Genomic DNA, 14,591 nt, shown 5'->3' on the forward strand with positions numbered 1-14,591 from the left:
AAAAATACCAGTAAATACAATAGACTTGTCTCTTCTTGAGTTTTCTAAATTATGTTTGAATTTCAACAAAAATTTTACTACTCTCTTTGTTGTTCTAAATGTATATTTAAAAATATTTAAAATAACTGTAAATAGAGGAGAGCAAAGGAATCCAAAAAGAGTAAAAGCTTCTATGCTTCACTTAAACCAGTAAAATGGCAAAACTAGAAGACTGTAATAAGATATATATATATGTATATATTATATATATATATATATATATATAGTCATACCAAAACAACCACTAAAAAAGATGCACTCATAAGCATTACAGATACATCAAAATGGAATTCTACAATGTTCAAGTGAGCCACAGGAAGGCAAGAAAAAAAACAGATAAATGAAAATCAGAGAGTATAATGAAAAAACAAAAAATAAAATTGCAGACCTAAGCCCTAACATATCAATAATTACTTATATATAAATGGTCTAAATACTTAAGTTAAAAGAAAGACAGAGAGTGACAGATGGGTTAAAAATAATGACCCAACTATTTACATACTACAGGAAGCTCTCTACGAATATAACAAAATGAGAAGGTTGAAAGTGAAATGATATAAAATATATAGCATGCAACCATTAATAAAAGGAAAGTAGTAGTGGTTGTTAATATAAAATAGAATTTAGAGCAAAGAAAATAAGCAGAGATAGAGAGGAGCATTATATAATAATATAGGTTCAATCCACCCAAAAAAATGAAAAATGATAATCCTGAATATGTATGAACCAAACAATTGAGCTGCAAAATACAAGAAGCAAAAGTTTAACAGGAAAAAGAAATAGACAAATTCGCAATTATAGTTGGAGACTTCAACACCCTTCTATCAACAGTAGATAGAACAACTGGACACAAAATCTGTAAGAATAGAGAAGAACTCAATAGCACAATCTACTAACAAGATCTAACAGACATTCAGCAAGCACTCAAACCAACAATAGCAGAATACACATTTCCTTCAAGTTCTCATGGAACTTACACCAAGATTGACCATATCCTGAGTCATAAAGTAAATTTCAACAAATTGAAAAAAAAATGTAATCATAGCTAGTGTGTCTTCCAACCACAGGAAGTTGAGCAACATAGTTCTAAATAATCCATGAGTCAAATAGGAATTCTTGTGAAAAATTTTTAAAATGCATTGAAGCTGGGCTCAGTGGCTCAGCCTGTAATCCCGCGCCTTTGGGAGGCTGAAGTGAGTGGATTGCCCTAGCCCATGGCTTCGAGACCCACCTGGGCAGGTGAGACCTCATCTCTACAATAAATCAAAAAATTATCCGGGTGAGGTAGTGCATGCCTGCAATTCCGGCTACTCGGAAGGCTGAGGCAGAAGGATCACTGGAGCCCAGCAGGTCGAGGCTGTGGTGGCCGGGAGCAACCACTGCACTCCAGTCTGGGCAACAGAGTGAGACTCCAACTCAAAAAAAAAAAAATGCATTGAAAACTGAAATGAAAGCACAATGTATCAACATTTGTGGGACACAGATAAAGCAGTGTTGAGAGGGAAATTTATAGCACTAATTTCATTCACTAGAAAAGGGTAAAATCTGAAACCAATAATCTAAGTTCTCATCTCAAGAACCCCCCCAAAAGAGCAAAATAAACCCAAAGCAAGCAGAAGGAAGAAAATAAGCAAACATCAATGAAATTGAAAGTAGAGAAACAATAGAGAAGATCAATGAAATGAAGAGCTTTTTTGGAAAAAAATCAATAAAATTGACAAACCTCTAGCAAGACTGAAAAGGAAAGATAAAAAACACAAAATATATATATATGCAATAAAATAGGAGATAGTAATACAAATTCTGCAGACACAAAAAGAATAATAAAGATATACTGTAAACAATTCCATAAAAATGAATTTGACAACTTAGAAAAAAGAAAAACTTCCTCCTAAAAACTACCATAATTCACTCAATGTAAAATAGATAATTTGATAATTGTTTAACTCTTGAAGTTATTGAATTTGTAATTTTTAAATTTCAAGAAAAAGAAATCTTCAGGCCCAGATAGTTTACTACAGAATTCCACCAAAAGCTTAAAGAAGAATTAACACCAATTGTATACAATCTCTTCCAGAAAATAAAAGAAGCAACACTTCCCAGTTTATTTTATGGAGCTAATATTACTCTGATACCAAAACCAATTGAAGACTAAACCAGAAAAAAAAAATCCCTCATGAATGCAGGTGCAAAAATTCTTAGCAAATATTAACAAATATAATTCATTAATATATGAAAGAATTATACACCATGACCAAGTGAGTGATTTATTCTAGAAATGCAAAGTCAGTTTAATATTCAAAAATCATTCAATGTAGTCTACCACATTAGCAAACTAAGGAAGGAAATCACATGACTATATCAGCTGATGCAGAAAAAGCATTTGATAGCATTTCATACCCATTCATAATTTTTTATCTCATAAAAATAGAAATTGAGGAATATGTTTCCAACTAGAAAAAAAGCATCTGTGCAATTCTACAGTTAAAATTGTACTTACTAGTGAAAACAGATTCTTTTCCCTAAGAATGGAAATAAACTAACACTGTCCCCTCTTGTCATTTGTATTCAATATAGTTCTAGAGGTTTAGCCAGTGTAATAAAGTAAGAAAAGAAAAGTGCTACAGATAGAAAATGAATAAATAAAATTATTTCTATCTCCAAATAACATGATTATCTATTTGGGAAATTCCAAAGACTCTACCAAAAAAAGAAAAGAAAAAGAAAAAGCCTAGATCAAATAAGTGAGTTCAAGAAGGTCACAGGCTGCAAAATAAACATACAAAAATCAGTTGTATTTCCTCTAGCTAGAAATGAACACATGGACACTAAAATTTACACTACAGTACAACTTACAATTGCTGAAAAAATATGGAATTCTTAGATCTAAATCTAACAAAACATGTACAGGATGTCTATGTGGAATACTACACAACACTGATGAAAGAAATTAGAGAAGAGCTAAAGAAATAGGGAGAGATACCATGTTCATGGACTAGAAACCTCAACATAATAAAGATGTCAATTCTCTCAAAGTGATACAGAGATTGGATGCAACTTCTATCAAAATCCCAACAAGATTTTTTTTTTTTTTGAGTTGGAGTCTCACTCTGTTGCCCAGACTGGAGTGCAGTGGCCACTCCCAGCCACCACAACCTCGAGCTGCTGGGCGCTGGCGATCCTTCCGCCTCAGTCTTCCAAGTAGCTGGAACTACAGGCATGCACTACCACACCCAGCTAATTTTTGATATATTGCAGAGATGAGGTCTCGCCAAATTACCCAGGCAGGTCTCAAACCCACAGGCTCAGGCATTTCACTCACCTCGGCCTCCCAAAGCGCAGGATTACAGGCTGAGCTACCGAGCCCAGCCAAGATTTTTTTTAATTGGCACAAGATTATGCAAAAATGTATGCAGAGAGACAAAGGAACTAGCCTAGCTGGGACAATTCTGAGAAAGAAGAACATAGGAGGCACCAGTCTATCTGATTTCAAAACTTACTAAACATGACAGTAAGCAAAGTCTCTGCTGCGGTATCAACAGAGGGATAGCCACATAGGTCAATGTAATAGAATAAAGAACCCCAAAATGAATCCACACAAATATGTCCAACCAGTCTTTGACAAAAATGCAAAAGCAATTCAATGAGGCAAAGAGCACTCCTTCCACTATTGGTACTGGAGAAGTGGAGTATCCCCAGTCAAAGACTTGAACCTTGGCCTAAATTTGTTTACTCAAAATGAATCCATGAATTTGAATGCTAAACATAACACTATAAAACTTTTAGGAAAAAAATAGGAAAAAAAAAATCTTCAGGATCTGGGTAGCAAAGGATTCTTAGACTTGACACCAAAACATAATCCATAAAGGAAAAAAAATGTTAAATTGGACTTCATTCAAATAAAAAGCTTTTGTCCTGTGGAAAAGAATACTTGCAAACCACGTCTCCTGCATAAGCTGGTATCTATACTATATAAAGAACTCTCAAACTCAACAGAATAAAATAAACAACCAAACTAGAGAATGGGCAAAAGACATGACAGACATTTTACCTAAAAGAATATCCATATAGCAAATGAGTACATGAAAAGATGTTCAAGCCGGGCTCGGTGGCTCAGCCTCTAATCCCGCGCCTTTGGGAGGCTGAGATGAGTGGATTACCTGAGCCCGCGGGTTCGAGACCCGCCTGGGCAGCGAGACCTCATCTCTACAATAAATCAAAAAATCAGAAGGGTGTGGTAGCGCATGCCTGTAATTCCAGCTACTCGGAAGGCTGAGGCGGAAGGATCGCCGGAGCCCAGCAGGTCGAGGCTGTGGTGGCCGGGAGCGGCCACTGCACTCCAGTCTGGGTGACCGAGTGAGACTCCAACTCAAAAAAAAAGAAAAGAAAAGATGTTCAAAATCATTCATCATTAGGGAAATGCAAATTGAAACCACAATGAGATACCATTACATACCTATCAGAATGACAAAAATGAAACATAGTGGAAACTCCAAACACCAGGAATGATGTGGAGAAACTGGGTCATTCACACATTGTGGGAATTCATAACAGCAGTCACTCCGGAAAACAGCTTGGCAGATCCTTAAAAAACAAGATGTGCAACTATCATATGACCCAGCAATAATACTCTAGGGTATTTACCCCAGAGAAATGGAGACATATGTTCACACAAAAACCAAACACAAATGTTTATAGCAGCTTTATTTTAATAGCCAAGAAGTAGAAGCAACTTAGATGTCTTCCAACTGTGAAAGGTTAAACACACTGTGGTGCATCCACACCATGAAAACCTTCTCAGCAAGACAATGAAGCATGCCTCTGATGCACACAACTTGGGCGAATTTCCAGAGAATCATGCTGCGAGAAAAAAAGTCGATCTCAAAATGTTACGCGCTATGTAACTTCACCTATATAACGTTCTTAAAATGACAAAATTATAAAAATGGAGAACAGATTAGTAGTTGCCAGGGGTTGAGGCAGGGGACACCGGCAGGAGGAAGCAGGGTGTGGCTATCCAAGAGCTACACGAGTATCCTTGACTGACAGAAAGGGTCTCTGCCTTGACTGCAACCATGACATTACCTTGGTTGCGTGATTGTGCTACAGTTTTGCACAATGTAACCAACAGAATAAACTGGCTGCAGGGTACATGGAGTCTTTGTGTTATTTCTTACAGCAACATGTTAACCCCACAATTACCTCCAAAGTCTAATTTCAAAATAAGAATAATAATACAAAAATTAGAAAACTAATAAACATTTTTAAAGTCTTTCTACTTCAATTATCTAAGCATTTACCCTGGAAGGAAGCATTCCAAAGAATAGATGTCTTTTCTGGTGGTTTCTCTTTCTCATTTAAATCAGAAAAGCATCCTGGTCTTCCAGGTAAAGATGGTAAAGTGGAGTTGAATGAAGAATTTTCTCCCACCAAACCTAATGCAATGCACCCAAGGAAGTTATTTTTTCAAAAGACAAAAAAAATTTTTTTAAATAGCTTTCAGTTTCCAACTCAGGGGAGGCCAAAGTGCAACCTTCTTGGGTCGTTTCAAATCCAGTTTCATCTAACTCCTGCTGCCTCCACTACGCCACCTAAGTTCAACACTGCCTAAGTTTGACCCCAACAAAATTAAAGTCGTGTACCCAAGGTGCACCAGAGGCGAAGTCAGTGCCAAGTCTGCCCTGGTCCCCATGACCAGCCCCCTGGGACTATCTCAAAAAAAAAGGCTGGTGATGACATCGCCAAGGCCACCAAAAAGGTCTGAGGATTACAGTGAAATTGACCATTCAGAACAAACCGACCCAGATGGAGGCGGTACTTTCTGCACCGTCCTGATCATCAAAGTCCTCGAGGAATCACCGAGAGACAAAAAGAAGCAGAAGCACATTCAACTCAAGAGGAAATATCACTTTTGATGAGATTGTAGACATCACCCAGCAGATGCTCCACCAATGTTCAGCCCTCTTTGGAAACATGACAGCCCCTGGGGATGGCCCAGCTGCGGGCCCAGTGCTGATGGTGCCGTCCTCACGATGTCACGTTGATGCTACAGCAGGGTGTAGACTGCCCGGCTGGTGAAGAAGCCCAAAGGAAAGTATTTCAATAGAGGGTCACTCAGTAACTAGAAAAGTAGTCAACAAAAAAAGAATGAGTAGTAGAAAATGCAGTTAAAAAAAAAATGAGTAGCAGTAAAATAAGGAAAGAGATCATACATTTTAAAAATGGTGAGATGAAAAGGAAAAGAAGGCTTCGTCTCAGTCTTCACCACCGCCCACATCCCAGAAGCCGAGGAGAGACAGCAGGGATGAGTCACTCATGGAGAGTCCTCTCCCTGAGGTGGGTGGATTGAGGTTTAAACAGGCCGCCCAGGAAACCCCAGAGGCACTGCCACAAGGAGCAGCCTCCCTGCCTCCTGGCACTGTGCAGAGGCAAGAGGCCCACCAGGGCCTGCCTGTCCCCAGGGGCATGGCCATTGCCTCCCACTGCAAAGACTGCACAGCTCGTGGTCCATGAATGACTGGAGGAAGCGTTGCCTAGCCCTCATGCTGGCACTGGAAGAGGACCAGCCATTCTCAGACACACAGGAGGCAGGGGTCTCCTTCACGGTATGTCCAGTAGGCAGAACGCATGCTAGCAAAGCCACTCAGGTTACACGTGATAGAAACTCAACCCAAGTCATCTGCATATTAAAAAACATTAAGTAATGCAACCAAAAATAATACACTAGCCAGTACTCTGTCAAAACTAAAAGACAATACGCCGGTACTCTGTCAAAACTAAAAATGTAGATAAAACCTAGAGGGGAATGTGAGGTCAGCAGGCTTCATTCCATGCTGAGTCTCATGAGCCCTGCAGCCTGTCACCTGGCCCAAGACAGCTGGCATACCCCCCATGCTCATCAGGAGAGAGAGGCCTGTGAGGATGGCTACCTCTGCAGAGAACACCCAGCAGGAGAGTCAGAACATGGCCCCACAGTGGCTAGACAGACTCATCTGGGTTGACAGATGTCAGCGAGCACGGTGGCTACTGGTGACCCTGTGTGTGGCCCAGCTCTCGCTAACTGGCAAGGACACCTACTCCTGCGAGGAGCACTACTCCAGGAGTGTCTGAGATGGCCCAGGTACCTGCAGTGCTGCTCTCTGTAAGCCTCCCTCAGTGGCCCTGTGGGTCGGGACCAGCATTCCTGACCTACTTCCTTCAGGCAGCACTGGAGTCCAAGCCCTGTTGGAGCCCAGCAGTTTCCTCGCAGACCCTCTCCAGTTTCACCGGTGGTCCCCTTGCTGTCCCAGAAACGCTGCGGATCGGGTTCACCTCTCTGGGGCACATCGTTTCCAGGCAGGCGTCTGATCCACACACCGGTCCCCGGTGACAGACTCGGTTTACCATCCTGTAACAGGAGCCGGGCTGTTGCTGCTTTGGAATCACACAGACCACTTTCTCCAGAAGAATCCTGGGTCACTTCAAAAACAAAGCAAAATAAACTCACCGTCCAACCTCCCCCCACCATGCGACATACCATCCTCCGTGTGGGTTTCTTCTGGCTTTTGTTCACAGTAAGAATGTGGAAACATTGAAATTCGGTCTCTCCCTAGAGACTTGAGATCTTGTTAATGTTTGGGAAAGTTGAGACTGAGTGTGGGGACAACCCCAGCGTCGTTGCCACTCTGTCCCCCAATCTCCAGTATCTGAGGGGCTGCCCCTTGTTCCTGGGCTGGTGACAAGAACCACTGGTACCACTCCCAGGCAAGGGCTTACCCCTGCCACAGCAGACCACGTGGACACAGACAGGAGAAAGGGCCCCCGGTGCCTGGCGGGCACCTCATGGGATAGTCCAGAGTGAAGAGAACACGTGGACTTCATGGCTTGACAGGATGCCCACTGCGGATACCACTCTGGACTCCATGAGGATGGACAGATGGGTCAGGAGGTCGCACGTGAGCAGCAGATCTCATTAGAAGGGTCTAGAGCTCAGGGCACAATCACTGTGATAGCATTCAGGGGGTGAGAGCTGGAGACAAGGTGAGAGCCACTTGTGAAAAAATGGTAAGTGTGGTCAGGAACCACTCCAGAATGTCTGACCACCACCTCTTCAGGGCCTGGGAGAGAGTGAGCTTTCCTGTGAGGCCTGACACTGACTCCCTATACAGACTCTGGAACCAGACCATGGGGTTTGAACCCCAGCACCGCCACACACAGCTGTTGGCCAGAGACAAGGCAACTGGCTTCCTTTTGGTATAATCATGTAAAACGGCGATATCACTAGTGCCTCTTCATGGGTTGTGAAGGCAAAATGGGTCCATATTGCAATATGCAACCTGGTGAGGACACGTGGGAATTGTCAGGTCAGCAGGACAGAGGCCAGCCTCACTGGCACACTGCTCAGCAAGTGAAGAAGAATATCTCTACCCGTGAAAGCATGGTGGCATGAGAGGATCTCCACCACGAGAAGGACAGGCTATGGGAGAGCACTGCAGGAGGGTGGACCTCTGAGCGTCCCCACCATACCTGGCCAAGTCTGGGCAGACATCATCCAGTGGCTGGCCTCCGGTGGGGCCAGCGCCTTCTCACAAGTCCCTTGGCTCCAGAGCAGAGTCCCAAAGCCGCTGGACTGAGCCCACAGAGTCCTCAACACTCCGCCCTCACAGTAATCTGGAACACTTCTGGCAGGAGGCAGCACGCTAGGGTCCAGGCCTTCAGCCTAGATCTTAGCACCAAGAGCTCTGGAACAGGAAGGCAGGACATGAGGGATGCTGGCCAGGTTCACACAGGTGAGCCCAGGGCCGTATGCAGCCCTCATTGCAGTCATGTCCTCTCAGCCCACCGAGAGGGGCCGCAGGCACAGCACAGCTGTTCCCACCCTTTCCAGGGAATGGATCATCAATACATCAGTTTGCAATCGCACTCCCAAGAAGGCTCCTGGAAATGCAGCCACCAGCAGGCCAGGATCCTGCCATCGTGGTGACTGGTTGCCCTCTGGGTCCCTAACAGCTGATGGGAACTGGGCTGCACTTCTGGGTAAGAACTTCTGTTTCGGAGTGAGGCACCCACACGGAGGCAGGAGGCAACTCCAAGCAGGTGCTGACACTGAGTGACCTCTACAGTCTCTCAGGGTTGCTCACTGCCCCAGAGATGATGAAGACCGGGACAGAAAATCTGGGAACTGTGCTAAGGACAAATACCTTCCCACCCCTTGGGCTGTGGCCGACAGGAAATTCTGATGGTGGTGTCCTCCACTGGTGTCACAGCTGGAAATACAGATGGCTTTCCATGATTCAAGACAAGTCCAAGATGCTTTCTAACCTTGCCCTTGTACACCAGCAGGTGTCGGCACCTGATGTGGTCAGCCCAACATAGAAACTCATTGCTGAGACTTCAGTAAACACAGGTTTTTTTCTTCATTCAGTCAAAGCAAAGTGTGCACCTTCAATGCAAAGAAACAACCCAGCGAGGTTCAGTAAGGCACATCAGAGACAGCAGACACAAAGAGATGAATTCCAGTCAGGAAAGTGTGACCTGCTGGAGTCAGGTAGACTGGAGTTGAGGATGAGGCCTCCACAGTGGAGGAAGGACAGCGAGGAAACAGGCCCTGCAGAAAGCCGTCTGGTTGGGGAGGGAAGCGTGAAGTGTTCAACTCAAGGGAGGCCTTGGATGTCCGTCCAAAGACGTGAACTCCACCGGGAGCTAGGGCCACGGGAAGTTTCTGAACAGGAGTCCAGGTGATTGGATGTGCTCTAGGGAGTCAGTAGCTCGATGGCAGGGTTGTGGTGAGGGATGCAGGCTGGAACAGCATTTAGCAGAGACACCGAGGGCTGAACCAGTGCAGAAAAGACCTCTCCGGAGGAAAAGCCCCATGCTCACTGATTGCACAAGAAAGATGGGACACGGCTGTCCAAACAAGTCCAAGTTATCTGATGTACTCTTACTCCAAGCTGGTATATCCTTAACCTGAATGAGATGACTCTTCTTAGCCTAAATTTGAAATCCTCACTACTCATCAAATCACAGTGCTTTTTCCTAAATTCAAAGTCTACACTGTAGCTAAAAAGCTGTTCATATTTCAGCCTTAAGACTGACCCTACAACTGAATGAGGTGACCTCTGAAAACGCATGCTGCCCTTCTCGCTGCCTTCCCCTTCCCAACACCCTCCCCTCCCTGAGGCTCTCCCCTTCCCACCTCCTGGCTGCCCTGTCCCTGAACAGATCTGCAGAGTTCCAGACCAAGACTCAGGCAGATGCTGCTCCCCAGAGGTGCCTGCACCTCGAGGACCCAACTACCCCCCACCCTGCAGAGACATTGTTCCAGACACAACCTCTTGCTGCCAAGCACTTTATCTTCCTACCCAGGACACAACTGCAAGCCTAGGCAATGTCCCTCCTGTGTGCCCAGATCAGCAAGAGACCCAGAGGGTGCACATGGAGCCTGACTTCCATCTTCAGGCACCTCACAGCCTGTCTGGAGAGTCCAGATGAGAACCACTAGGTGTACAGACAGCAAAAGGCACACAGTCTCTGGCTTGTGTACAAGTTCAAGGGAACAAGGATCACCCCATTGAGAGAGAAGTTGTCCTGAGAGGCCACATGGAAGTCCTTCTTGATGTCAGAGTTGAAGCCAGGCTGGATACAGATGCGAAGGCATGTGGCAGGCATGTGGACACCCAGAAGGACCCCTAGAAGGGAGGGTTCCAGGGCAGGCCTCCTTGGTAGAGGACCTGGTAGGTCAGGCTATGGTATGGGATCTGTTGGCCTTGACAAGCCAGCACCATGGAAGTCACAGTCTAGATGAGGTCACTTGCCAGGCGTGGAGGTGGACCAGAGCAGGAGGTCCTAGGAACGTGGGCCAAGGGAAGTTGGTTAGAGTTGGTAGCCTGGGAATGTGAGCCACGGGAGGTGGATCAGAGTGGGCGTACTGGACCATGGGCCACGGGAAGTCAGTCAGAGAGGGTGATTCTTGGTACATGGGTCATGCAGCCAGCACTGAGAACAGCAGGAGCTGCCAAGGGAAGACTGATCTGCACTCGGGCTTCTTGCATGAGTGTGTGTGATCCCGTTCACATTGCCCAGTGCTGTTGTTGCTTCCAGCCAGTGTGAGATGCATGGAAATGCCCAGAAGTAGGCACAGGTGAGACTGAAGCCCAGGTGAGCTGATTTGGGAGTGTCTTGTCGGGAACCACTATGGTGTCCACCTGGCATCAGCAGCATGTGCCACAGCTCTTTTAATATTATCCAACAATCTCTGCTCCTCATTTATTAGCATTTCCTTAGGTTTTCAGGAGAATACAGTTTTGTGAGAAAATTGTTACATTTGGACTTTTAGTCTAGGAACAGAAAGGAAGGTCCATGTCTACACTGGCTCAGGGAGAAAGTGAGGATCAAGGAGACCTCCAGTGGAGAGCTGTCTGCCTGGCACACTGAGTTGTCAGCTGGAGCACACTCTCCCAGGAGCTACACTGAGAGCACATGGTGCATGTGTGCAGGGGGATGACTCGAAGACCATCCAGCTCCATGACCCTAGCACTCCTGAAACCTGCCAGAATTCCAGATGCCCTAAAGATGGATCCAGAAATCTGTGCCTGAAATTGAAGAGCCATAGCTCTATCCTCAGGGTTGCACATCACAGTCACCTGGGAAGTGTTTCTAAAATTCCACACCAGGATTCTGTTTCCAGGGAAACTGGCGTACTCATCCCGGGCTCAGCGAGATTTTAAAGGTGCTTTAGATGCCACCACAGTGCAGGCAGGGGTGGAAACCACCCGACAAGCTATTCAGGGAAGAAAAGCATACTCAGGACAGGATAAACTGGAAGCTAGATCTCATGACTCCTAATGTAAACCCCCACTTCCTCCTGGGCAGAGATGGAGTTGAAACTTTTGACACTTTGAGAAGAATGAGAAGAAGATCTGAAACACTGTGTAGGTAATGAAAGTATACTAAAAATGGTTAAGATGGTTAATTTTATATTATGTGTAGTTTATCAAAATAAAAAATAGAGAAAAACAAAGTATACCTTTTAAAAGTTGTAATGGAAGTTTTTATGGCCCTAAGTAATTTAAAGTTCAAATTTCCCCAGGTTCTCTGTGTTGTCTCTGAACCAATGTGTTACTAATCCTAAACCCTCTTCAGCCTCTCTGGCTCATATCTCTGTAGATAAAAGTCATACTATACTGTAAAAGGGTCATACTATGCTGAAATATACTGTAAGAGAGACCACACCATGCTAAACTAAACTAGAAGGACTACACTATGCTAAACTATGCTCGAAGAAGGACACACAGCACTAAATTATACTGTTAAAAGGATGATACTATGCTAAGTTATACCAATAGAAGTATTATACTAAGCTAAGCTATATTATTGGAAAGACCATACTATGCTAAGCTCTACTATTAGAAGGACCATACTATGATGAACTAAACTATCAAAAGGACCACACTATGCTAAGCTAAACTATTAGAAGGAATATACTATGCTAAGATATACTATTAGAAGTATTATACTATGCTAAGCTATAAAATTAGAGGTATTACACTATGCTAAGTTATATTATTGGAAAGTCCATACTATGCTAAGCTATACTATTAGAAGGACCATACTAGGCTAAGCTCTCCTATTAGAAGGATCACACTGTGCTAAGCTATTCTACTAGAAGTACTACAGTATGCTAAGCTCTACTATTAGAAGGACCACACTATGATAAGCTTTGCTATTAGACAGACCACACTATACTAAGCTATATCATTAAAAGTACTTCACTATGATAAACTCTACTATAAGAAGGACCTCACTATGCTAAGTTCTATTATTAGAAGGACCATCCTAAGCTAAGCTCTACTATTAGAAGTACCACACTATACTAAGCTATACTATTAGAAGGACCACACTATGCTAAGTTATACTATTAGAAGGACCACATTATGCTGAACTAAACTATCAAAAAACCACACTATGCTAAGCCATACTACTAGAAGTACTACACTATGCTAAGCATTACTATTAGAAAGACCAGGCCAGGCGCAGTGGCTCAAGCCTATAATCCCAGCATTTTGGGAGGTGGAAGTGAGAGGATTACCTGAGCTCAGGGGTTCGAGACCAGCCTGAGCAACATGGCAAGACCTCATCTCTACCATAAATCAAAAACTCAGCAGGGCATGGTGACACATGGCCTGTGGCTCCAGTTACTTGGAAGGCTGAGGCGGAAGGATCACCGGAGCCCAGCAGGTCGAGGCTATGGTGGCCGTGAGTGTGCCACTGCACTCCAACCTGGGAGACAGAGTGAGGACTCCGACTCAAAAAAAGAAAGAAAGAAAGAAAGACCACACTACGATAAGCTATAGTGTTAGAAGGACAACACTATGCTAAGCTCTACTATTAGAAGGACCACACTATGCTAAGCCCTACTACTAGAAGTACTACGCTATGCTAAGCTCTACTCCTAGAAAGACCACACCACACTGAACTCTAATTTGACCACACTATGCTAAGTGCATTTCCCTTTTTGCATGGGTTGTGGGCAAAGAACAGGAAAACGATTTTAACATCTTTTCCTGCCGCGCCCTTCTTTTCCATAGTGAGGAAATCTTATAATGGAACTTGGAATTGACGGGCCCCACAGTGTACCTAGGCTCATTAAGCAATCACGACTGCGACTAAGGGTATTGCCCAGGATTAATGACAGGCTGGGGACTGGGGGCCGAAAGGCACAGCTGACGGCTGGGAACCCCAGTTGGCCGTGAACCCTGCCAAGCGTCCCACCCCAAGGCAGTCGCGCCATGGTCAGCAGAAGAGGACGCAGACCTGAGCAGGGTGGATCCTCCCATGAAGCCCACCCTCCTCACCCCCTCCCACCCCCAGGCCCATCTGCGGGCTACAGCCACCTCCTGCATTCCATCCACTTAGAGTCTGTTGTGCAATCCCTTTGGACTGGTGGACACCTAATTAAAACAAATTAATGATCTGAAGCAGAAACTGTGTTTAATGAAGCCTTGCTTGGGCTTGTACGCGGTGCCAGGGCTGTTTGCCTACAAATATTTACCAGTCCTTCGTGCGGAAGGAGCACGGCCACCTGTTCCCTGCCCTCCCCTGCAGCCCTGGCCGAGTGGGCTTCTCACACCTCTGCCACCTCGATCTGTCCACGTGCCCACAAGAGGCAGAGATGGTGTCCTCTTCCTTCCCACCCGTCCCTGATGTTCGGGCCAGGGTCTCACGAGCCCTGCAGATGCTCCTTATCACCAGTCTAAACTTGGTGATCTCAGGTTCTCCTGTTGACATTCCTGGGTGGGGCTTCAAGTGGTGGGGGCTGGGGGTGGGGAACAGCATAAACACCCACCATTAAAAATGAAAAACTGGGTTTTGTTCAAAAAAAGAAATGACATCCATCTGGGACGCTGGCCCCTGGATTGCCTCAGCACTCAGGTCAGTCCTAGTAAGACAGCATGACTATTATCACCAAGGAGAACACATCAATTTTGAAAACAAATCCCAAGATAGATGGGGGGGAGGGGAGGAGAACCTCAGAGAGAAGGCAAGAAATAAGGAAGGAAGGTGGCAGGAGCGGG

The sequence above is a fragment of the Carlito syrichta genome, unplaced genomic scaffold (genome assembly GCF_000164805.1).
Source record: "Carlito syrichta isolate Samal-C Ts95f unplaced genomic scaffold, Tarsius_syrichta-2.0.1 Scaffold313017, whole genome shotgun sequence".
In the NCBI taxonomy this organism is placed as follows: Eukaryota; Metazoa; Chordata; class Mammalia; order Primates; family Tarsiidae; genus Carlito; species Carlito syrichta.